Source organism: Anarrhichthys ocellatus, unplaced genomic scaffold (assembly GCF_004355925.1).
Source record: "Anarrhichthys ocellatus isolate YVR2014 unplaced genomic scaffold, GSC_Weel_1.0 scaffold218, whole genome shotgun sequence".
Taxonomy (NCBI): domain Eukaryota; kingdom Metazoa; phylum Chordata; class Actinopteri; order Perciformes; family Anarhichadidae; genus Anarrhichthys; species Anarrhichthys ocellatus.
In genome coordinates, this window is record NW_022280248.1 from 89,758 (window position 1) to 113,292 (window position 23,535).

Here is a 23,535-nt window from a genome sequence, read left to right on the forward strand (position 1 = left end):
ATCCGGATGCATTTGAGCCTTAATGGCTCCCTTTGTGGCCATGAAAAAAGGACTGTGCCATTGTTAGGAATGTACAGTGACTCAACTGGTGACATGGCGTGCTCGCTCGCCCTTGCCAAAACCAGTGAATCATGGGCCAAAAAAGGCGGGCGAACATCCACCCTTGACCCCAGGGACTATACAGAGGGCCCTCCCACCCAGGAGTCCTCTCAAACATGTCCACGGCCCTAAATAGACAGGGACCTTTTGACAGCGCCTGGAGGGAACGGACTCAACTCAAATCAGGTCAGATTAACATGGGAAAGACAAATATCCCTGCCACAGCACAGTGGAGGCATTTATTGTCTGTAAACAGGAGACACGTCCTTCAAAAAGGATTCCTCTGTGAAAACAGACTTCAAAAAGACTGACTTCTAAAATTAGTGTGAGCTTTCACCCTTCACTTGGCGATGCTGTGGAAAGTTGGTACACATACTAGCCTGCACATGTTTTACTGGCTTCTTCATTTTGTCGGTTCAGCGGCGCTGGAACATGTACGTATCCTAAACACATTAAAGAAAAATGGCTCTTCAGGGGAGGAAATGACATGGCGTTACCAAGACCAACAGTGCCACCATTCCTGAGGTCATTAAGCTGTCGGCCTTAAAACTACCTTTGGCTGCGGCTGCTCTCTAATTAAATACCAGAAATCTAGTCTTTTTTCCCCTCGCTGTTCCTTGGAAAATCTGCACAGGGTCTAAATACAACTTCTACCCTGCCCTCTCAGGCTTGTTGGCACAGGGTTGATGCCATCCTGCTTCATTCCTCAACCCACATCTGGTCATTCAGCCTCAGAATGGACAGAGGTTATACCAACCGGAGAGAAAGGCAGAAAAGGCAGCCTTGGTGTCTAACTGAAACCAAAATAGTATTGTGGTAGAATTCCTTCTAGCCAGAGCCAAATGTGTCGCCGCATCCAAACTGCAGAAATCTCTCTTGGAAGTAATCTTCTAACTTCACAGTGAACTAATGAGAGCCTGGGCATCCGTCTCTAAGCCTTAATGAGACAGAGGATGAGCGCTTTCCAGCGGCAGCTTGGTCATTAGGTCTAATGTGTTCTCACGCTGAACATGACAAGCGGCACATTGCCTCTGTGGCCAATTCATTCATTTGCAGAGCCATGTTTTCTAATGGCATGCACAAACGGATGAGCGCATCACCGTAATCTGACAACAACACATGGCATGTGTGCCAATTCCCCCAGCCATAATTGATTTTTTTTTAAGTCAGTGGGGGAAACACACACACAAGGGTCATCGGCTATGGCTCATCTGCCTACTTTAATTAGCACTGCTTTTTTAATATGTGACAAAAACATTCCTGAACGAAAAAAAGCTGAAGATGTTTTAATAATCTCTTATCTATAGACACACACTCTCCCTCTTCGTGTGTGTAGATGAATTCAAACTTAAGCCTCAATCCTCTTGCAAGATTGGAACGCCGTTCCCTTCAATGTACCTTAATTTTTATTTTATTTTTTTATTATACTATATTGATCCCTTTAAGGGGGAAATTTGTCTCTGCATTTGACCCATCCCTGTATATAGGGAGCAGTGGGCTGCCAATGACAGGCGCCCGGGAGCCTGGGGTTCAGTGTATTGCTCAGGTACACTTCGACACGTGACACGTCCCAGTCGAGGATCGAACCGTTGACCAGACAACCCTCTTAACCCAGTGAGCCACGGTCGCCCCCAGATGCATAAATTAAATGCATCTTTGAATCATTGTCTGGTAAAACAGACCCGGTATAGAACTTAAATTTAGTGTTTAAATGCATTACGGCCCTACATGGTTAATTGGCGCGCATAACTACTTTGGTGAGAACAAGGTTATTGTAACAGACGTGGCAAAAAATACAAAATAAGACCAAAGGACTTGCTCACGTTTGGAAACTGACAGTGAAGCCCAACAAGGCAAGACAGTTTACTCACATTATCTAAACCACATTAGGAAGCGACATGAGCTCTCCCAAAACGTCTGCAATACTCAGTCATTGCACAGGAGAGATGTACACACACACACACACACACACACACACACACACACACACACACACAACTAGGGTAAGTGCAATGGGTCCAAGTTGAAGCAGGAAATCGGTCTGTTAACTGTGAAGGATGTTTGTAAATGGGTAATACTTTCACTGGTTGCCTTCGTCTTAAGCTTGGTTTGTGTGATCTTTTTGGCAATGACGTGCCGAGTACAATATTACTTTTATCAATGGAAATGATGGCCAATACAACGCCAACACTAAGTGCCTTTGTCCGAAAAAAGCCCTTATTTTTCGTATGCATTTTTAAAAATCTATCATCCGATAAAAATTGTGACACAGAAAACTTGCACACCGAGTTTGACACGTTTTATTAATCTATTAGTTATAAAATGTGCAATAGAAGACAAAACTGAATAAATTACGAGGATGCAATGGATAGCGCTAGTAGGCTACCAAACGGGGCTAATGAATGAATGACGTTAGCAAGAAACTATCAGTTAGCTGCTAGAGCCCAACCACTGCTATCTAATCTTTCATGTCCTTTGTTATGTGACCATTCCCAATTCCAAGCTGCTCTACCATCACCTGCCACAATCTATCTTTAAGTTCTGTATCCCTGTATGCTTCACTTTGCTTGTTGTGAAGTGCTTTATGCTGGAGATGAATGAACAAAGTAAATTTGCAGATTAGATGTTATTTTGGATAATGACGTTTGCATTTAAGGGGGCTGTGACTGGTCAAACAACAAGCGACTTAGTTTAGAGTCTTAGCCTGCTGACATTGGCTAATTAGAACTAAACAACAGTACAGGTTGGGGAAGGTTAGTGATGGGAATGTTATTAGTTTTGCACAGCGAAATACGAGGGCAAAGGGAAAAACTGCCCCTAAGAAATATAATTTTGCCCCCGATATCACTAGGAGAGGGGCAAAAAATGCTAATTTGATGATTTAATGATAATTTAATGAACTTGTCAAAAACATCGTAGCCTAATAACCCGGTCCAGTTGCCATATAATGTTTTTGATTTTCGCCTTGACTGATGTGTGTGAGTGAAGAACCGAACGTTCTAAACAAATAAATAAATGTGCGCTTCTTAATCAGACCTGTAACTGCGAGACTGCGGTCAACTCAGCAGACACTTAAATTTGAGTGAACCTACATGCTGAAATTCACGGTAAACGCATTCAAACGGCACAGATCGGGAGCGAGCGAAGGACTTTGCAAAGTTAGCGGAAAGATTAACGTGAGACAACATCCGGTTTCTTCAGACGAACATCCGGTTTTCAGAATAAGATGCCAACAAAGTACACATATTGCATAATGGAAATTAGATTAAATTAATTATATTCACATTAAGTATAAAACATGCTACCTGCATCTCGTGAGTTCAATGGAAAATACACCTAAATTGTGCGTAAAGTGTCTTCATTCTTTGATTTGAGGGTTGCTAATGAATCAATTAAGATATTTTACTTAAGCAAAAACTCTGAACTGAATTTGTACCTTCAAATGGCACATTTTTGAAATTTTTAAGGTGCTATAAAAATGTTTTTCTCAAAAACACAATGACTAATGCATATGTTCAGGACAAAAATGGGTAATGTCACAATATTTGAGTGCTACAGAAATGTTTTTCACAATAATTCCATACAATGACTGATGTATATGTAATCAAGGCATCGTTGACTTAATAATTGTTAATAGTTGTTTAAAAAATGTAATAATAACAATAAATAACCACAAATAAATAAGAATAAATTGAATATGATTGTCTGATTTATGTTTGTTTTTTGTTCAAAAAAATCTAAGAAAACACTTTAAATCTGTAGACTACTGCCTAATAGTCTTATTATTGCCATTTGATGACAATTGCTCTTATACTGTAAGCCTAAATAAGTATATTTATTATTTTGAACAAAGGTTGAATGTTATTTCACAAGTTTAAAAAAGTGCCCCCAATTTATTTTTAAATGCCCCTGGATTTCAGTCAGTGGGGGCAAAAATTGCCCCCTACAAAATATGTAAATTTCCTACCCTGGTTTTGCAGGTATTCGGTGGTGAACCAAACCACTGGACAGATCAAAATGATGATGCTATATAAAATATTAAGGAATCACCAAAAGATTACACTATCCTGAGGGGAACATTAAAGTGTCACAATCAAACTCAATCCCGTAGGCTTCTTCCTCTGGGGAACATGAATGTCTGTCCAGAATTTGTATTGCAATCCATCTAATAGTTGTTCAAATATTTCAAAGTGGTGGACCGTCCAACACTGCCATCTACAATAAGACCCAACTTGCAATAAAGCTTGTTCAAATTGTGCTGTAAAAGTTTCCTGTTCCCACCACATTTATCAAAATTTGTTTGTTTTTTAAGTTTAAAATCCAGGGGGGTTGTAACCGACACACAGTCACAGGTTAATCCCGCACTGAATGGGTCAATGCACATCACCTGACACCTGTGACATCAGTGCTGCCACTGAACAATATTTGACTTTGGTTAACGGGCTTTGCGATACGAAATGGGAATTGATTTATTGAGTTTCAAACATCTGAGAACCTTCCTGACTCATTTAAAAAGATTTTCAAGAGGGACAAACAAAGCAGAGGTTTGGCTGCACGTGCATGGAAAGCTGAAGCTAAAACTGTATTGGCTACTTATGCGATTCATTTTGTATAGTTGTATGATGAAACTACAGTTGCAGGCTGGAGATAAACCTGTGACAGCGGTCTCATGTGAATGAAATGTGGGTGGAACGTGTATGAAGGGGGCCTCAGTGGAAAGAGACACACTCCTTTCCACTGTCACACATCTGCAGAGACAAAGTCAGACTACACCAGTCAATCTGATCTGGACGAGGCAGACAGCAGCTAGAGGATGTCAAGGCATGCTAAACTTCCTCCTCAAATCCACGCAAAGTAGAGCGAGGACTAAGTGTGAACTCGTTCTATTTGCCGTTCTACTCATTAATCGAGGACGCTCGATTAATGAGTCAGATATGCAGCAGCAGAGGCCCGGGGCAATCAATGAGGATATACCCCACTGATACTGTGCCAAACCCATGAAGCCTACAGTATTTAGTACAGCTGTTCTACAGGCCACACCTTCACTAAATCAGGACACATCAGTTTGACAGAGCATCATCACTGACTTTTAGAATACAAAAACACAAGGTGTTTCCCATTGTTCTTTGCGTGAAAATATTGTGATCACATCACGTCCATGCCGTGTTTCCACTACATTCAATCAGCGGTGGCAGCCAGTGCTCCCATGGGACTGCAGCATTTCAAATATGATGAAATGTCAGTCACACAAGCACAGCTACTTCTGTTTTATGAGAAAGAGAGGCTCCACATGGTCTAAAGGTTGAGGCTGATGATCCTCTACTCTAAACCCTGATACATCCTCTTCCTCTGTGCCATACAGCTTCATTGTTGTCCAAAAACTATTAAAAACCAATCCATTAGACACAGTGTTGCACTGAATGACATCTCCCTTAACTACTATTAACATCGGCACTATGATTGAGTCTGGAGCCTTGTAGACCGGCTGCTATAATCAAACAACAATATGGATCATCAATGAACGGCAATTGGTATCGGCGGCAAAAACAACAAGATCAGGGATCTCTAAAAGTTATATTTGCTCCCGTTTTTTCTTTTGTGCTGATCCGATCTGAACCGTGAGCGTTCTGATCCGTTGCACCACTACACTGGTTGTTTGTCAAAGAGATGACGCACACATTCAGGGTTCAATATATGTCTACACAATTGCTGATTTCAATACAATACATAATTTGAAAGTGCATTCCACAATTGTCCACGTCATGCAAAAAGATGCAGAGGTTTGTGGTAAGATCCTGGTGCACCTTCTTAGAGGATTACTGGTTTGTTTAACCGTCCACACCTGTAGTCTGCTTCTCCCGTCAAGTAAAATCCACGAGAGAACCGCACGCTTCATGATCTGCTAACCCTGTCACCGCAGCTAGGAAAATAGCTTTGATTAAAGTAACGCATCTCAATAAAACTGCATAAATTCCATTAAAAGATTGGAAAAGCAAACATTAGCGAATCAAATACAGCAGAGATTAGAGTCCTGCAGTAACACTAATGAGCACGGGATCTAAATGAGGCCACCGCCTTCTGATTGTCTTCTACTACACAGGACATGGGGTCACTATAGTAATCAGTATGTTGGCCATGATCAATAGGCAGCAGACTGAACATGTGTAATCGGGGAGGACGTCATCTGTCTGGTAAAGACCAAGCAGCCAACAGGGTTTTGGGATTTGGAGGGAATACTTATATTTAAAATCTCAGACTGACATACAGGTCAACAGCAGGAGTTCCTGAAGATTTAGAGGTTTAATCATCTTTACATTTAATATGCTGACTGGTATGACTACATGGCTGAACAGTCTGATTCATTCATAAAATAACTTTGAAGCAACGGACCCAACATGAGTTCAGCATGATGAAGACGGAGAGCTTTCAACGTGGTTTCACCACCACCGGTCCCAGTGGTTTCCCACTGTCTCATTACATCACACATCAAACAAACAAACAAACACTGCAGGTTTCGCCCACAGGCGGCGCCAGAATAAACACTCAATTAAAGATCCTCACAGTGGCTTTAATATATTTTGGGTAAAGCCCTAACGCAGGGGAATCTGTGGCACCAAAGCCATCATCCTGTGTGACTGGATGGTAGAAGTGTGTGTGTTTTTGATGGGATTATGTTGTTGCGTGTGTGGAGGTCCTGAAACTGTGTTCCTGCTCCTGGAATCCACTCCGGCTGGACCCCATTGGGACATATACACGTCAGAGTCCTTATGCGGTGTGTTGCATACAATGTGTCACTTTTCTAGGAACACATGAATATGAGATGAATATGGAAACACTAAATTCCTTTGAGAAAAAAAATTATAATTTTGGGTACAAACTGGTTTATGTTTTCAACCAGAATCAATTACATCACACCAAATACGCATTTGGACTGTTGTGAGAGGGGCAGAACAGTCTACATATATCTCTTTTGGTATTAGACCTCTTCTCCAGGACTGTGTAAGCGTGTACAAACTGTTTGATTGCCATGTAATTTTCCACCATGACTCAGCCTACCTTCAACCTGAGCGGAGGTCTAATCTGCCCAAATAACTCTAAAAACCTGTGTGGGTGTGCAGGCCTTTAAGGATTTGCAGAATATTACAGATTGCAATGTTTTCCACGATAAGAAGTGTATTCAGTGCAACACACACATTCATCATAATTCCAATCCTTATTCCAAGCTATCATATGAAATGAAAAATCGAACAAACTACAGAAGATGCCATATCCTCTCCATGTTTAGCCTCCGAGCTAGAACAGCCCTGTACAAAACTAAGATAACAATAGGCAGTGTGCAGGTGACGGTAACATAAGCTCACAACGGTGAAAGTCTAGGCATGTGATATTTAACAATCAGTGTTGAGCTGCTCCAGTGGAAATAATGTCTAATGTGTTTCTGTAAAACGCAGCAACAGTGTTAAACAGCAGGGGTAGTTAGAGCTGTAAAATTTTACGGCTCCCTTCGCTGATCATCGTTCCTGCTGAGTAACGCGCGAGGTAAACCACCAACACTTTACTGCCCTGCTCTTTTAGTACTCAAAGAAAACCTAAGTGAGAGGAGGCCAAGTAGATTTTAAGGATGCAAAACTGGGTTTTTTCTTCATTTTATTTCAGACAATTATGATATTTTATATTTAGTTTCAGCAGTGCCATGCGTTTGATTTCCACTGTTGGGAGTTAGCCGTTTTAAAACACTACACCGTTTCCAAATGTCAAAAACACCCAATGGAAATGTGGAGAAATAATATCAAATCACATTATAACTATTTTGGCAGAATGTTAGAACTTTTTTTCTTCAGCTAATGTGTACAGTGGTATCTTTCAGGACCTTCGCCTCGCCTAATTTCAAAGCAACAAAATTCACACGGTTTGGCTTGTGGTACCACAGTCACCACAAAAACGTGAACGTCTCTCTCCAGAACCAGTGTGTGGTTTGTCCGTTCTGGGCTCCTGTAGAAACATGGCGGTGCAACATGGAGGACTACGTGAAGAGGACCAGCTCCCTCTGCAGATATGAAGGGTTCACTCTAAGCTAACGAAAACCTTAGCTTCAGGTGATTATACAATAATGAAAACATAAACAAAAGCATTTTATGCAACACTATGTATTTAAACTATATCAATATGTTGTGACCGGTTCGGTTGTATCTGCAGGTCCTAGGACTTGGGCTGTGTTGACATCTCAATGGAAGGAATGTTAATGGCTGACGGCCTGAGATAGTCTGCTGATTATCTGTCTACAGGACAGAAAAGAGAAAAGTTAATAAATAATGCTGATAAAAGCAAAAGCAAATACATACAAATAAAGGAATACATTTATGATTAAATGCATTTCCATCAGCTGGAGTGTTCCAGTCTAACCAAAACTATATCAGGTAGCACATGAAATAGTGATCTTCCAAGGCTCCAATTATGTTGAGTAAGTCTTCCGTGCTGCCTGTAATTCTGTAGTTTACAGTGGACTGATGGTTCATCATTACTTCTCTGACACATCATTTACAGAATGTCTTTGTTCACAAAATAATCTTGTCAGGAATGTAATTTAGTTTTTTTGACTTAATGGATTCATTACAATGTAAAAAGTTGCTATGGTGGCTGGCTGGTACGCATGGTTAGATTGACACCATGATAATGAACCTGAATATCCCACTTACATGTCAAACAGTATCCGTCTACACCAGTGCTTTAAGTATGAACCAATGGTATATTAGACTAAGACAGAAAGAGATTCAGACTTTCTAGGTTTGAGCTCTATACATGCACACTCACAATGTTTGGTCTTACAAACATTCATTCTGACATTGGATGAATGTGGGGAAACTGGAACAAAGCAGCAGCAAACAGCAGTTGACCCGTATGCCAATCAGCTTGTTGTGCTAACCTTGGGTCATGTTGCTAACCGAGTACAGCTAAAAGTTTCCAGGGGGAATTCACTCTTGTGGACTTTGGATCTGCATTACGTGCATCATCTGCATACCTTGTATTCTGCACCGGGCCATGACCCACAGACTGCACCGCTTCAGTACAAACACACTGTTGCAGCCTCAGAACAGAGACAATTGTTCTTTGAGCCTTCCAACTACACTTCTCTTTTAACCATTACCACTAAATTACCATCTAATTGACATTAGTATATTTATTACATTACATTTATTACAGTAATGAAACGGACAGCTTGGCTATTTACTGGCTTGTAATAGCGAATGGTTTTGGTCCGGCTCTGTGTCACTGCAGGACGGGTGGTGCATGCATCTCTTTGCCAGGGCTCCACACCCACCAGGTGAGCGGCACGCAGGGAGGCCGTTTGTCTGCGTGTGCTGCCCGCTCTGCAGCCACAGAGCCGGCAGAGAATCAGCAGTTTCCCTCTGGTGGCTTTACGTGACCAGGCATTATCAATCCACTTGACGAGGGCGGCTCCGACCAAAAGGTGCTTTGCCCCGTGAACATTCAATTTTCATTAAGAGGAAAAAGACTTGTTATGATTTCCATGTGCACACAGCACCAGCTTCAGGTAGCCAGGCAGAAAGAAGACAGGTTCCAACAAGGCAAAGTACCATGGAAGTAAAGAAAGAAAATAATAAATTAACGTTGGCCTACCGTATGATTTCCATATGTTGTCATCTATTAAAAGACCCAAAATGAACACTGTGAGCGGACTACTTGATTACTTGAAGAATGTTAACAGCATTCCTATAGGAATGATTCTGTCCCGAGCTTTTTGATCCATATAAGTGGTTGGTCACTGTAACCGTGATCACTGTAAGCGTTTTCTACTGTGCTGAACGGCTGCTTGAATTACATTAACGTTGGAGGTGGGGCGAACAACACGCAAACACACACACCACCCCTCCCTCCAGAGTGCTCCATAACCCTGGAAACAGAGGCCTGGTTCATTTGCAGCCAGATTAAAGATACTGGCGGGGAACGGGTGGAAAAGATTATTCCTAGGAAGCAAGAAAAAATAAAACCTTAAGCTCTCCATTAATAACATGAAGGGAGAGTTATTTATGAAAGCTGCATTAAGGCTCATTGGGATACACACAGAAGTCTAGTCTGTTGTAAGCTATTACATTACAACTTTCACACCGAGCTGGGCCCCTAGCACCGTGTGTGCAGACACACAGCACATACTCTGGACTGGGAATTAGTCGCACAGCGTGGTTCTGGTTTTATTTGCCAGGATTACAGTACAGTAAACGAGGAACGGAACCAAAATTTCAGATCGGCTTATGGAATGTCTAAATCAAAGCCTCGTAAGTCCAACCCAGTGGGAGCAACAGTGCAGCCTGTACACTACGACACTGTGCTCAGCTTAGCAGCGAGTGTTGCACGCAGTTAAATTTGAAAACTGAGAATAATAATTGTTAAAATATAATTGATGTGTACTTTCTTTATTTGAATTGACAGTTGTTGACTACACAGAGACGACGTTACTACTACTAGGCTTCTTGAATATATTTATATATGGCACTAAATAGCGCGAGTTAGATATTATTGTAATGTTTCGGACCTTTGCCCGAGATTTTCTCAATCTGGACCTTTTAGAATTTTAGTTGAAGACCCATGCACTACGGGCTGGGAAGAATTGATGGCGATTGCTTATGAGCCCATTTTAAAGCCTGCTGTCTTATTTCAAAGGGCATGGCTTCTCTTGATATCCACCTTGCATACCTGAAGCTAGGTATACTTGTTTCAGACATCCCTGGGACATTGTTCTGTACCAGTGGAGTCCACCAGCAGCCCGCCAAGGTCTTGAACTTTTAGCACGCCTGTCCAACATTTGTCTTTGGCTTTTCCATAGCAACCCCCCTTTTCCCAGGACAGAGGGTCCCTCCCCCAAGGGCGTTTAAAGGGAGTTAGGGGAGGGGTGAGTCGATTTAGGGGGAGCCGTCTTGAGAAAAAGGGCGTTTCTAGGGAAACTAAGCGCTCACTGTTCTCCAGGAGCTTTCATGGTTGCCACTTGGCAACCGTCAGCTGTCGGTATTTCAAAACGCAGCTTTTCACGCTCGTCTGCGTGCCACCAAAAGCCACACACACTCACACAAAGTGAGATAAAAAAAACGTGGCTAGTCACCACAGCAGATGCCTCTTGTATTGTTGCCTCTGGAGTCAAAAGCCAAAGCTAGCTTGCCTGACATCATGTAAATGATATTGTATTTCAAGCGCGCTTCTTAGTCCATTTGTTTCAAATCATAATCCCGGATGAACGGCCACCTAAACGCTGGAGGTTATCTCCCAGATGGTGAACACTCCCTCTTCAGCCACACCCACTCACCTGTCCTTCCTCTGAGGAGACAGAGAAGGAGTCTGCAGTAAACACCAGCTGTTCTCTAACTGACAGACAGGGGAGGAGACCCTCTCATCCTCCTCTCACTCTCCTCCCCCTCTCTCCTCGAGATATGCCTTCACCTCTCTAACCTCCACTTTTTCCTCACAAACCCTCTCTGGTTGGCTGGTCTTTTCAGCCTCCTCTTCAACAAAAGAGACAAAAGGTGGTTGGGCCACTTTCTCTCGTCTCCCCCCCTGTGGAGAGAAGTGGAAGGGGGTCCAAGACCTGCAGACCACCCCTTCCATGGCTGCAGAGACCAAGCATAGCATAGAGCATACACAGCATTCTAGCATTTTGCTACATCTCTGGAGCATGTGCAGGAACGTGCATGTGCAGACATTTTAAGGAGCCTTAGCTCCTTAGTCCATGAATGAAAAAATGAAAAGTGAATGAAAAAATGTGTGTGCGAATTCATGTGTGTGCTGTGTTCATGCACTTCTAAAGTAGTGAGAACTGGTTGGAGTTTTAGACCTTGGAAGTGAGGATGTTTTCGTGGGGTGGGGCTATATTGCCAGCTTTTCCCATGAACACATTTTCCAGTGTGGGGCAGTACGATGAGGTCACACAGTCCTTTCCACTGTCGGAACTTAACACGTAGCCATTGTTTAGTCTTCTGCTTTCATTTCCATTGCTCTTCGTCCACTTTAGGAGGGTATCGTTTCAAAAAATTACGATGCCAGTAGCAACCGGTACCTAAAAGAGATAATACCAATAGAGTACTTCATCCGATAGCCACTGTGTGAATGAAAGCAGTGTGTGTGTGTGTGTGTCCTACTGGCTAGCTAATTGACGCCGCACTGCACAGCGCTCATACAGCGCTTACCCGACCCAGGGTGGTGGGACCGCATCGCTATTGAGTACGGACACCCCGCCCTACTGCTCAGGAGGTGGTACTTAATGAAAGTTCCAGCTACTTTCAGGGGTTGCTGGCAGAACTGTTGAGCTTTTTTCTGAAACAAAAGCCATATTCCTATATAACACACCTGCATATGTTGTGAACGTTTTTGTTAAAAGCAACTAAATAATGTCATTCATGTTGCCTAGTTTAACATAGTTTATAGAACAAATGTCAAGGTATACTGTTGACATTATTCAGCTGTAGATGTGTGAAAAATATGTGATGATATTAGTTCAGTATTACTGAGGAGTGCTTTTATTTTTAAGTACTAAGTAAAGTGACCTGCTATGGTTTTGAACAGTTTGAATGAGACCCTTTGGACATCAAGCAGAGCTTCCACCACAGTGTAGTAAAACTAAAAGCAGGGCTCTGATGAGTAGGACTGAAAAACTATTTAGACCCTCTTATTTTTCCAGTGGTGGGCCTTCAGGGCCAACAAGGCCTTCTCTGCTGGCCTAAACAGATTCACAAAGTTAAAGCTATCTTATAATTTAATAATTTTTTATAAAAATATTTTTCCCATTATCTTATTTTCTCATTGCACAGCTACTGTCTTCCTCTGTTGCTCTGCTTCCAGTGTAGCTTGTTTTAAGTAGAGCTTTTATCCATCGTTGATCGTCATTGTCTTCAACCAATCAGATCTTTAGTTTGACATGTTGGGCGTATTCTTTGACGTGCCAGAGCCTTCTAGCTGGCCTACAAGTACGTCAGCATTATGTGCAGCTCAGTTTTCAGGTGCAGCACTTCAGTGAGGTGCAGCGTGCGCTGTGATTGGTCAGTGGGCGAGCATGTGACTATTGTGAAACGAAACTTAGTCGGAGTAGTAAGAGTTCAAATTGAAAGATATGGAAGAATTATGACATTTTTTGCGGTATAGATTTTTTTTTTTTTTTTTAAACCTAGCTTTGTTTTTTTAACACTCAATGGCTGAAAGAAATGGATTTGTGAGTTGGGATTTAACCGTGGGATTAAACTCTTTGTCAACAAAGAAAGGAGGATGGAGTTTGTCTTTAAGTGAACAGCATTTGGAAAATCAACCGTTTGTTTTATTACATCTAATATCTGAATGGCCCTTGAGCCCCACTGCAGGTCTGCTGGATTGATTTGTTGCTTTGTTGTCATATGAATATATGTGACTGGTTCTTGTGAGTTTGTTCTTGTCATTGTGTTAATTATATTGATTTGGACTATATGCATTGTCCATTAATTACGAAGCATACCGTCATGCGCGGAGTTATTGTGCGGACAATTGAATCTGTTCGGACTGTTTTCTTTTACAAAGCAAGACTTGTGGTCTGGAGAAATGGGGATTGTGTGGCGATTGCTTTAGCCCTGTTTGAATCAGTAGGGAACAGCTAAACTCTGCGGGGAGAGTTCTTAGCTTGTTTGCTGCTGTTGTTTTCCCGTTAAGCTAGTTTAGCCTAGCGTCCCAGAACACACGTGCAGTGCCTCAGCTGTTTTTTGTTCCGGGTTCAGAGGTCACACAGCCAGTTGTCTCCTACGTGAGCGTAGTCCACCGAAAACATATTTCCCACAATTTATGCTTCTGCATTTTCCAAATGCACTAGTATTATTCAAACATATTGTTCGATTCGTAAGCCTCGTACCAAATGGTTTAATACGAATGTGTATTGTTACACCCCTAGAAACAAATAATAACAGTAGCTGTGGCGTCATAATGGAGTTATAGGAGGTGATTCAACTGTAGTAGCACTGAAGGCCTGGGTATAAAACGCACGGCCCGCCACTGTATTTTAGTTATTACTAGTGCATGATGTTAAATTACTTTTGTTTGACAACAATCTTTTTAATCGACTACTTAGTATGGACTATTAACGCGATCGCCAACTATTTCAATAATCAATAATTGGTTTGAGTGATTTTGAGTCCAGCTTCCGAAAAGTGAATATGTTGTGGTTTCTTTACTCCTCTGTGACAGCAAAACTGAATATATTTGATTTGTGATCAAAGCAAAACATTTGGAAACACTGATTAATCACCATAGCTGTAGCTAATCATTAGCTGCAGCCTTAATATGTAAATTACAGTATTTATCAATAACAAGACTGCAAGAAAATGACAGCAACAGTGCACCTAAATACCTGTTGAGTGGCAACTGTGACCGTCTTGCCAAGTGCAGAATCTACTCATCTAATCTTGTGTCTGCATTATCTGGGTTTAAAATTAGGGTCCATTCGGATCAGACTGAGATTAGGCTCTGCCTGAAGACAATACAGGGGACTACAGCTTAGGTTAAGGGTAGAGGAGCTGGTGTCTTCCACTGAAGGACCTCATAAGTACAGAAGAACAGCAGTGTGTGTTCAGTGCTCCCTCCACCCTCACCTACCCCAGGTGGATGTCTCATCTTCTCATGGCGAGCGCAGTGACAAAGCCCTTCTCATACGTGTCATCCTATCTCACCAGCCGGGCCCCTTTCTCCGAGGGCCTCCTACTACTTCAGCCCCGCAGACGGATGGGAAATGATACTGGAGCACGGGTATGCATGAATGCATGCAAGCACAGGGGAACGCTGAGAAAACGAGCGCTGCGGAAAGTGTCAAGTGTTGAGCTCGGAGCGTTGAATTGTGGAAAGGAAGGGCGGGGTGAAATAGCTTGAGTCTTGTATGGAGGTTGTAGAGGGTAAGAGTGAGAAAGATGTGAGGACATACAGCATACAGTTTATCTGTGTTCTACGCAGGGTATTCTACGCAGGGTACTCTACTGCGTTCTACGCAGGGTATTCTACGCAGGGTACTCTACTGCGTTCTACGCAGGGTACTTTACTGCGTTCTACGCTCCATGTGATTAACAGCTAAATTCTCTCCTTACATTTGCACTCCTTGTACTTCTGTAGACTTATAATCAAAGAACCAGATATTTTCTAACATCGATTAGCTTTAGAAGCGCTCCAACTGTCACTCACCAAAAGCCCAAATCATACTTTATAAATCTGTGCAGCCGCGGATCAACTAAGACCATAGATGTGACTTTTGATCAGATTCCCCAGATCAGAACTCGGTTGTGTGTCAACACGTGGCACTTCAATGCCACCTGCCTGATCAGCTAGTGATATTTCGTGGTCAAAGGAGCAGCTGTAAAACGGTGTAATTTCTATGAATTCTTCACAATAAAATCACGCATTATTTTTGCTGCTTACTGTCGCTCCCTTCAGTATTTGTAGACGCATTTTATTGAAGAATCACAGCTAACAATGTTCTGCTAATTTGGTAATAAACACATTTATTTACTATGAAGTCTTCAAAGTAAAAGCCTCCCGTTATCTTGTCATTTAAAAGCTTTTAATTTGAAGCAGTAAAATCTGAAAATGTTCATTATGCTGTTCTTCTCGGGAGGAGGGGGGGGGGGTGTAAACTTACTTTTAATAAATTGTCCGGATTGTGTCCACATGCTGTCCACACCTCGCTGAGATCTGTGTGAGCCACCTCGGTATGTGGTCTGGCTGATCAGATCCCAATGCGAGCGAGATGTGAACTCTCAGCATACAGACTTAATGCGTCCTGGCATGATCGGATGATAAAGGTTGAATTGAAAAGAGAAGTGGAACCACGGTATGTACGCAAAGAGAGCCACTTCCATATCCATTTTTGGACTACATCCCTATGCAGAAAATAAAGCAGACTTTTACTTTCTGGACACTCAAAATAAGTCCTTCCTCTCAGTGTCCTCGTTCAACACACCAGGACCTTTTGAAAATACTACATCCCTGTTTCCTCTTCTATGGTCTCATTTTCCTCTGCATCACATATAGGACTGGATGCTTTCCACACTAAATATTTCCATATAAGTGCTAATTTCAATATCTGAGTTACAGTACTGCACTACTTTGCTACATTCCTCAAAATGTAATGAACTTCTCAAGTAATTAAAGTTGTCTTAACGCAAACAGCAACACAAGGACTTTGGCTAAACAGCGTCTTGTATACTCTTACACACTTGAGTTTTTCCGTTAAATGTTCGACATAAAAACACCTTGAAGCGTAATGTGTGTCAATGATATTAGCGAGTAAATGAGTTCTTCTCAGGAAGTAAACCATCACAGCACGTGTACTCCTGCTTCAACACTGACCTTAGACAAACATGACGAAACAATTGTAGCGCACGCGCACACACACACACACACACACACACACACACACACACACACACACACACACACACACACACACGATGGAGGCATGCAGCGTACACTGAACAGTTAATAATTCACACTCGCACAGAGCACTTCACTTGCTGCGTCAAAGGGATTTCAACACTCAAAATCTATTTTACAATCCACAGCACTGCGTTTATCTGGGTCTCCATTTACATATGTGAATACTAAACAGGCTACCCGGTCTAATTAAACCCTCAGAGAATCCTGAGGAGCGGTATCACTCTTCTCGTTATCAAAGAAAATCCTCAGCACAAAATATGAAGGCGTTGCTGATTCAGATAATGAACACAGAAGGACCGGAGCTTCATCCTGTCCGGCTTGGGGCTTAGAGCTTCAAAACAATACGAGGTACCAGGCACCTCCTCATACCAGCCTACCCAGTACCACGTACAGACGGGAAACATCATATATTCACTGTGCTGCTGGGACTTCTGGGGGATTTCTTTTTAAAATCAGCCTGAAACTCTACATCAATATTCAAAAACACAAATCACCCCCTCTGGGCTGTCTTTTTACTTTTATCTGGATGTTTGTGCATAATCACTGTGTCACGGAACTCTACTACAACACAGAACACATGTACAGAATACCGCTGAGCGGGAAATGAATTCAAGGATGCGTTAAAACATCTTCAAATCATTGACAATAAGCGACACTTTGAGATGCATACTGTACTGTCCTCAGATGAGGCTATATTTAAAGTCTGCTATCTTGAGGGGGGGGCACCTCGTATCAGATTATGTGCTCGTCTTATATCCCTTTGCACCCCCAGCATATTGTCTCTAATCTTGGTGCATCTGTTGGCTCACAAAGTCCTATTAAACAGCCAGACCGCTCTGATAAGGTTACTGACTTAATGCTCAGTGACATAATTAAATTGAGTATTTAATCTGGCCATGGGAGAGGAGGAGCCCCGACCCCCCCCGCCGGGCCAGCACAGCGCTCGCATGTCCAGTCCAAATAACTCGTACTTTGACCCCCTTTGAGGTGATCGCGCTCTCCAAAGGGCGAGATCACAACTGGATGGCAGAGAATGTTCACTGTATAGATTTCCTGTCAGCTGACTTCACCTGCTTGTTTCTGGTCCAAAATGATCCTTTCAGGAAATGGAATGAATTGAGATTCTAAGATACAAGGTGCAGAGGCTGTGATACGCCGGATAAGTGGGTGGAACTAGTTTTTACAGTGTCTTCAGAAACGTTTTATTGTATGTACAATGCATAAATGAGAAATAATCACCTGTGAATATTATGTCTAGGGTTTTTATTCAGAATCAGAACCGTTTATTGCCAAGGAAGTTTGCACCTACAAGGAATTTGTCATGGCGGGTGGTGCGTAACAATTAACAATAAACAATAACATTAAACTATCAACAACAATCAACACAGTGCAAGAAATAGAAACATGTTAAAATTTACAATAAAATATAAAATAAAGTGCACAACAAAACAGATAACAGGACTGTAAAACAAGTGAAGTGTAAAATTGTGCAAGGTATTATTGTGAAAGGTTAGAATGGAGGGAGTGGATCTGGTGTCGTTGGCTTTGTCAAAGTTGACAGGAGTAATAAAGTTTGCCGTCTTGGTTAGGACTACAGGAGCCTCTGTGTTGGCAATTCATAAACAGAAGGTCCAACTCCACTCGTTCTGCACAACGTGATTAGTCGATGTTTCTATTTGTCGTGCGAAAGCTCCAAAAAAATCTACCTTGAACCGAAAAAAAACAAAAACAAAACGGTTTTTCACTGCACAATATGAAAGTATTCATGACAAAAACAACAGCTAGGAAAAATATATTGACGTGTAGATTAATCACATGAAAAAAACAACAACAACATGGTGTGTAAAGGCCTTCACACATGCTGGGATAAGAACAGTCTCCTCCAAAGCATCACGGGGCTGCACCACGTCTATGAACCTCAATAGTTGAGTGAAGGATGACAAAACGGTTTGAGAGACGCTCCCTACTTTCACACCTCCACACACATTGCTGTGTACAGTAGACTTTCTTCTCAGATTTTGCAAAGTTGCAAAAATTGACGGATTTAAACACTATCACATCTCTCTCTACACGATGGCCGGCGTTTCCCCCCTGCCTTCCAGAGCTCGGAACATCCGACTTGGCACCTTGCAATGACAGCTTCGTCCGGGCTGCGATGTTCACACATACTTAATCGACTCTGTCCCCAGCCAGTCACATTTCATCAAGCCCGAGGTCTGTCCTTGGTGTCTCGCCACCTCTTCATTACCAGAACAACGGCACCAATGACACAGCGGCTGCTGAGTGAGACAAACCTCGGGAGTGTTCCCTCATCCTCCAGACGCTCGCCCTCACTTCAGCTGGTGACAACGGTTGACTCCAGTTTGTATGGAGGATGATGTGTTTGGTTTGAGGGGGGGCGGTTTCACACCGTGTGCTTCCTGCAGTCCCTCCAGCTGCCCGCCACAGAAAACAAGAGCAGTTGACACCCAACCCCCTTTCACCTTTTGACCTTTGGCACCTTGACTGTGGCAGAATATTTGTGAGGGGGTGTTGTCTATTGGAGAGGCCCGTTACCACCTCTGCTGTCTGTTAGGCCCGATGCTGATGTCGGTAAAGGAGGTTGATGCTCATTGGTCGAATTTAGTTCAATGTTGAGAAATAAAAGGGGAAAATCTGCCACATTTTAGTGTTGATGGTAATTGAAGCAATAAATTCCTGTCTGTGCTATATTGACCCTGAAAGCTGAGTTCTCCTGCTAGCTGACCCGTGCACACAGTGCATACATGTACCAGGATGCGTTGCGTGGAGCTTGCGACGCCAGCAGGTACCCCAGCCATATCCTCTTGGCCTCTCCCCCTTTTCTTCGGCCGTAACTTGTGGCTCCAATAAATACGTCTGAGTATTTGATTCTGCCAAAACACCGTAGAGTGCATCTTCTCCTAGTGTCTTGCTACCAAGAGACATCCAAGCTGAAACAGCCTGTAGTTCTTCTTCGCCTACTACGTCACTGTCACGTTAAATGAGCGCTGTGTGCAGGAACAACAACAGATTTTGCAGCTGGACATCCATATGAAAAGGTGGTCAATTTTCCCTTTAAGTTCGGCTGACCTTTTTTCATCAACTGGCCCTGAAAGTCTTCGGTTTTAGTTTCTTTTGTTTTTCAAACCGAAATAATTGAAACATCAAATAGTCCCCTTCATTGATCTGGCACCCTTTAAAATTCAATTTATTTCCATCTCAGTTGAGCGCAGGTCAAGCCTTTAAAAAAGGTCAAATGTACTCGCCATGACGGCATTTACACACCAGGCCAAAGGTCATTTTACCAGACAGCCGGGTCCTGGTGCCTGACTCTATCCAGGTACAAGTACAAGAACGTGCTGGCTACTGGTTCTGCGGGGGGGCTATGAAAACATGTGCCCCACTTATCTGAGAGACTCCACTTAAACGTGCCCTCTAATTGCATACACTTATAATCTGACATGAAGCACAACTTAAACTGAGGAAGCCATGGAGAGCTTTCCTTATACTTGTCACACTGGACTATTTTTACACTAGCTGCAGCCTATTGTTATTTTAAAGCTCAAAAACTGAGGATAGTTTGGTTTGGGTCCAACACAAAATAAACTATGTTACAATGCTTAAAATGTGTTAAAGCAGCTAAACTTGCTCTCTACTGCTTTTAAAATAACGTAATACCAGAAAACTGTTGATCTTGTTTATACAATTATTTGTAGGTATTAACGTAAAGTAAACAAAAAGAAAATGTGAGAAACCTCAATGTGAGCATCCATTTAGAAGTGAAGACAATCAAGACCTAACAGGCACAATGTCTGGGCACACCCTAGTATTCCTAATGCTACCAACACTCTAAAATAGATGCGCAATCATCATCAGGAGGGGATATTCCATCTCATTTCCCGGCTTATACTAAGCCACCGATTCTGTTATGAGGCAATAGGAACAGATGGCCGGTTTAAGAAGGCACCAAACTGTGAGAGGAGACCATCACCCATGGAACAGAAAAACACAAAAGGTCACACACTCTCACTGCAGCCCCTGTGATGGAGCGCCAACTATGACACTTGTAACCAAGCGTGAACACAGTCAAATACTTCAAAATAGCATCTGACCCTCTGATCTCAAAGAGTTCCATCATCACCACAGCCTTCAGTTAAGGTTTATGCCACTCAATTCATAAGAAGAGGGCATTTGTGATGGGAAGATTATTAAGTAGCTTACACTTTCCTGAAAGAACAATCCTCCTTTATTGCAATAAGCTTTCAGCTCATACCAGTCCTGCCCAATGGAAGTTATTTCACGCACAACTTTGATCATCAAACTGATTTTATAGAGGCACAGTGTGTTGAAACATGCACATATTCCATGAACAAAAAAAGATCTATGAAAAAGATGACCAAATTTTGTTTTTAATGTATGGATAAACAGAATTACTCAACTAAATAAATAATGCAAGATATGTTATAAGATTTAGCAGGCATCTCTGGTCAATTCGGCAAACACATGACACAGAAATAATAACATACTTTGATTTGAAAAATAACATTTTTTTAATGTCGGACTGACCAGTTAATCACACAATCCTCATTCACCTTCATGGTAAATCACGGTGGGTGATGTAGCGACTACTCTTTTGTAAAATTCTAATGTTTTGGACGGGATGTAACGTCAATGTGAAGTAACGTCAAACTACTTAGCGTTTAGAACATTCCTGAGGTTGGTTGGTAACCGTCGGCTGCTCTGTGACCTGCTGTGCCTGTGAATTAAATCCATGCCAGTGATGGCAACTTTTCCCGTCGCCTTTTTAAATACCGTTAAATGGCGGTCACACACCTCAAGGCGACGACGCCTCGAGGATGTGTACTGGAGAAGTTCGCGAACTCTTTGGAAGGCTAACTTTAGCTAACGCGCATGGGTTAACAAGCCTTAACATGATAGAAAGTAAAATCGGCATGGGTTAAAACATGCACACGTTTGTCGTGAAAAGTTGTTCCAAGTAACGTTACGACTCCATTGATATCGCTGTTCACACGAATGAGGCTTCGTCATAACGAGGGAAACTAGTGAAAAAAACACACGCACTTGTGATTTTCAGTGAGCAAAATACCAAGAATATGTTGTGTTTGATGGAGGCGGACTAATGCTACACCAGACTCCACTCACCTTGCCCCGTGGACAACTCTTCAGCCACTTGCTCCAGACGCTCGTTCACTCCTCGTTCCAGCGAAGCAAACTCGTTTTCGCTGGTTTCATTGAGAGTATCCCATTTGTTTGCAACCGGTGCTAGAACACGTTACGAAGACGAATCCGCCGAGACAGATAACGTTAATGCTCGTGGCTACGATATCACAAATTCCATTGCAAATGTCCTCTTGGGCATCCAACTTTCACTAGTTTACACACCTAACGTCTCAGTGAGAGAGAGAAAAAGTGCGCACTTAGTCCATGCAGTGAAAAGTAATGCTTGGTTTTGTTTCTTTCCTCGGCAGGTTTCTTCCCCCACATGTAGCCTATGAGTGGTGGTGGGAATGGTTTGGTGCTGCGCTCAGCGCCCAGCTCTCCGGGAGGTTTGGCAAAGAGAGGTATATCCTGCTGCCTTCAAGTGCTCCTTGTATTTCCTAAACACAAGCTATAAAGTAAAGTAGGCATTTCATTTACTGAGAAAAAGAAGTCTAATTTGTGGCTGCCAGTCTGGAATGAACACCGCTATTTTCTTGAATATAACGACATATAAATGATAATGTACAGAAAGGGGGAAAGGAAACACCTAAAATACGGCCGTGTTAAAACCGTCATCAAAAACACATCTCTAGCAAAACTTTGCACACGTTTGGAGGAAAACATATTTTTGTACCAAACAAAATCTTTTTCTTACATTAAACCGAAAATAATGACTCCCCTCTGCTTACAAACAGAAAGGAGATATTATTTGTAGAGCAATCTAAAGTGTGTTTTAAACAGCAGCGAGTGAACACAGTGCAGAGGGAGCCGGGCTCATCAGTGTCTTCACTCTCACATCACTAAGATAGACTCTATCTATTCTGTACCGGTCCGGTAAACAGGAGCTTTTACTGAAATAACGTCATGTCATATTTAGGCTTCCACCGTGGTGTGGTCAGTGTGTGCTTCCAATATTCCCCCAGCATGTGAAGGCAGCGTGCGCTACTATGGTAAATGACTGGTACGTGATAGACCCCTGATGGCCAACCGGAGACACGCCTCCCATACAGCCATCATGGTTTGATCCCAATAGTCTGTCTCTTCACAGACCTCCATTCAAACACACAGACCTACAGTTTTCTTCTAATTCATCTTTTTCAGAGATCAAGTTGATGACTGGCTTTAAAGGGTGAAAGCTATGATGTAAATTAATTGATGTATTAACATTAACTTATCTCTCTTGGGTTCATAAACAACTCTGACATCCCCAGGACATCCTTTCGATTTTTCTATATTTAAATACACTTGCCACTTTTATTATATACTTGTTTTAAAGTACTGTTTTCTGTTTGCTTGTTACCACATTTTATTGTAAATTGTAATATTTTTCTATTATTAAATTATGTCTTGATTATTGCACTGTGTTCATTGTTTATTGTTATGCACCAGTCACCAAGTCAAATTCCTTGTATGTGTAACGTACTTGGCAATAAACGGTTCTGATTCTGATTCTCTCCAGCACCCCTGGGGATGCATGACCCCACTTTAAATACCACTGCTTTTTTAGGTCAGCTATTACAAGGGAATGAATGTGATGAATGAATACATATTTTCCGAGCTATCAAACAATCACCAGTCTTCAGCTATAATGCAGCATGAAACAAGAAGGAATTGAGCATTAAGCTGGTATGATTGGAACTGAAGCTGCAAATATTCCCTGTGCTCCATGATGTTGTCCGGGGTCCAGTGGTCAGAGGATCCGCTCCTCCACATACAGAGGACGTGTTTCGCTCTGAGACTTCCAATGCATATCAATGGGGACCACACAGAGAT

At 42.3% G+C, this 23,535-nt stretch overlaps 1 protein-coding gene across 3 annotated transcripts in view; it reads right to left on the reverse strand.

The window, feature by feature from the left end:
• Nucleotides 1-22,121, reverse strand: part of LOC116400921 (plexin-B1-like) — a 110,365-nt gene extending 88,244 nt beyond the window's left edge. For 2 of the 3 annotated variants that reach the window (XM_031879030.1, XM_031879029.1), the window contains exon 1: nucleotides 21,706-22,121. The gene's annotated coding sequence lies outside the window, so the exon portion shown is untranslated. The remainder of the gene's footprint in view (nucleotides 1-21,705) is intronic. The other variant, XM_031879032.1, reaches the window with a different exon arrangement.
• Nucleotides 22,122-23,535: the final 1,414 nt, after the last annotated feature.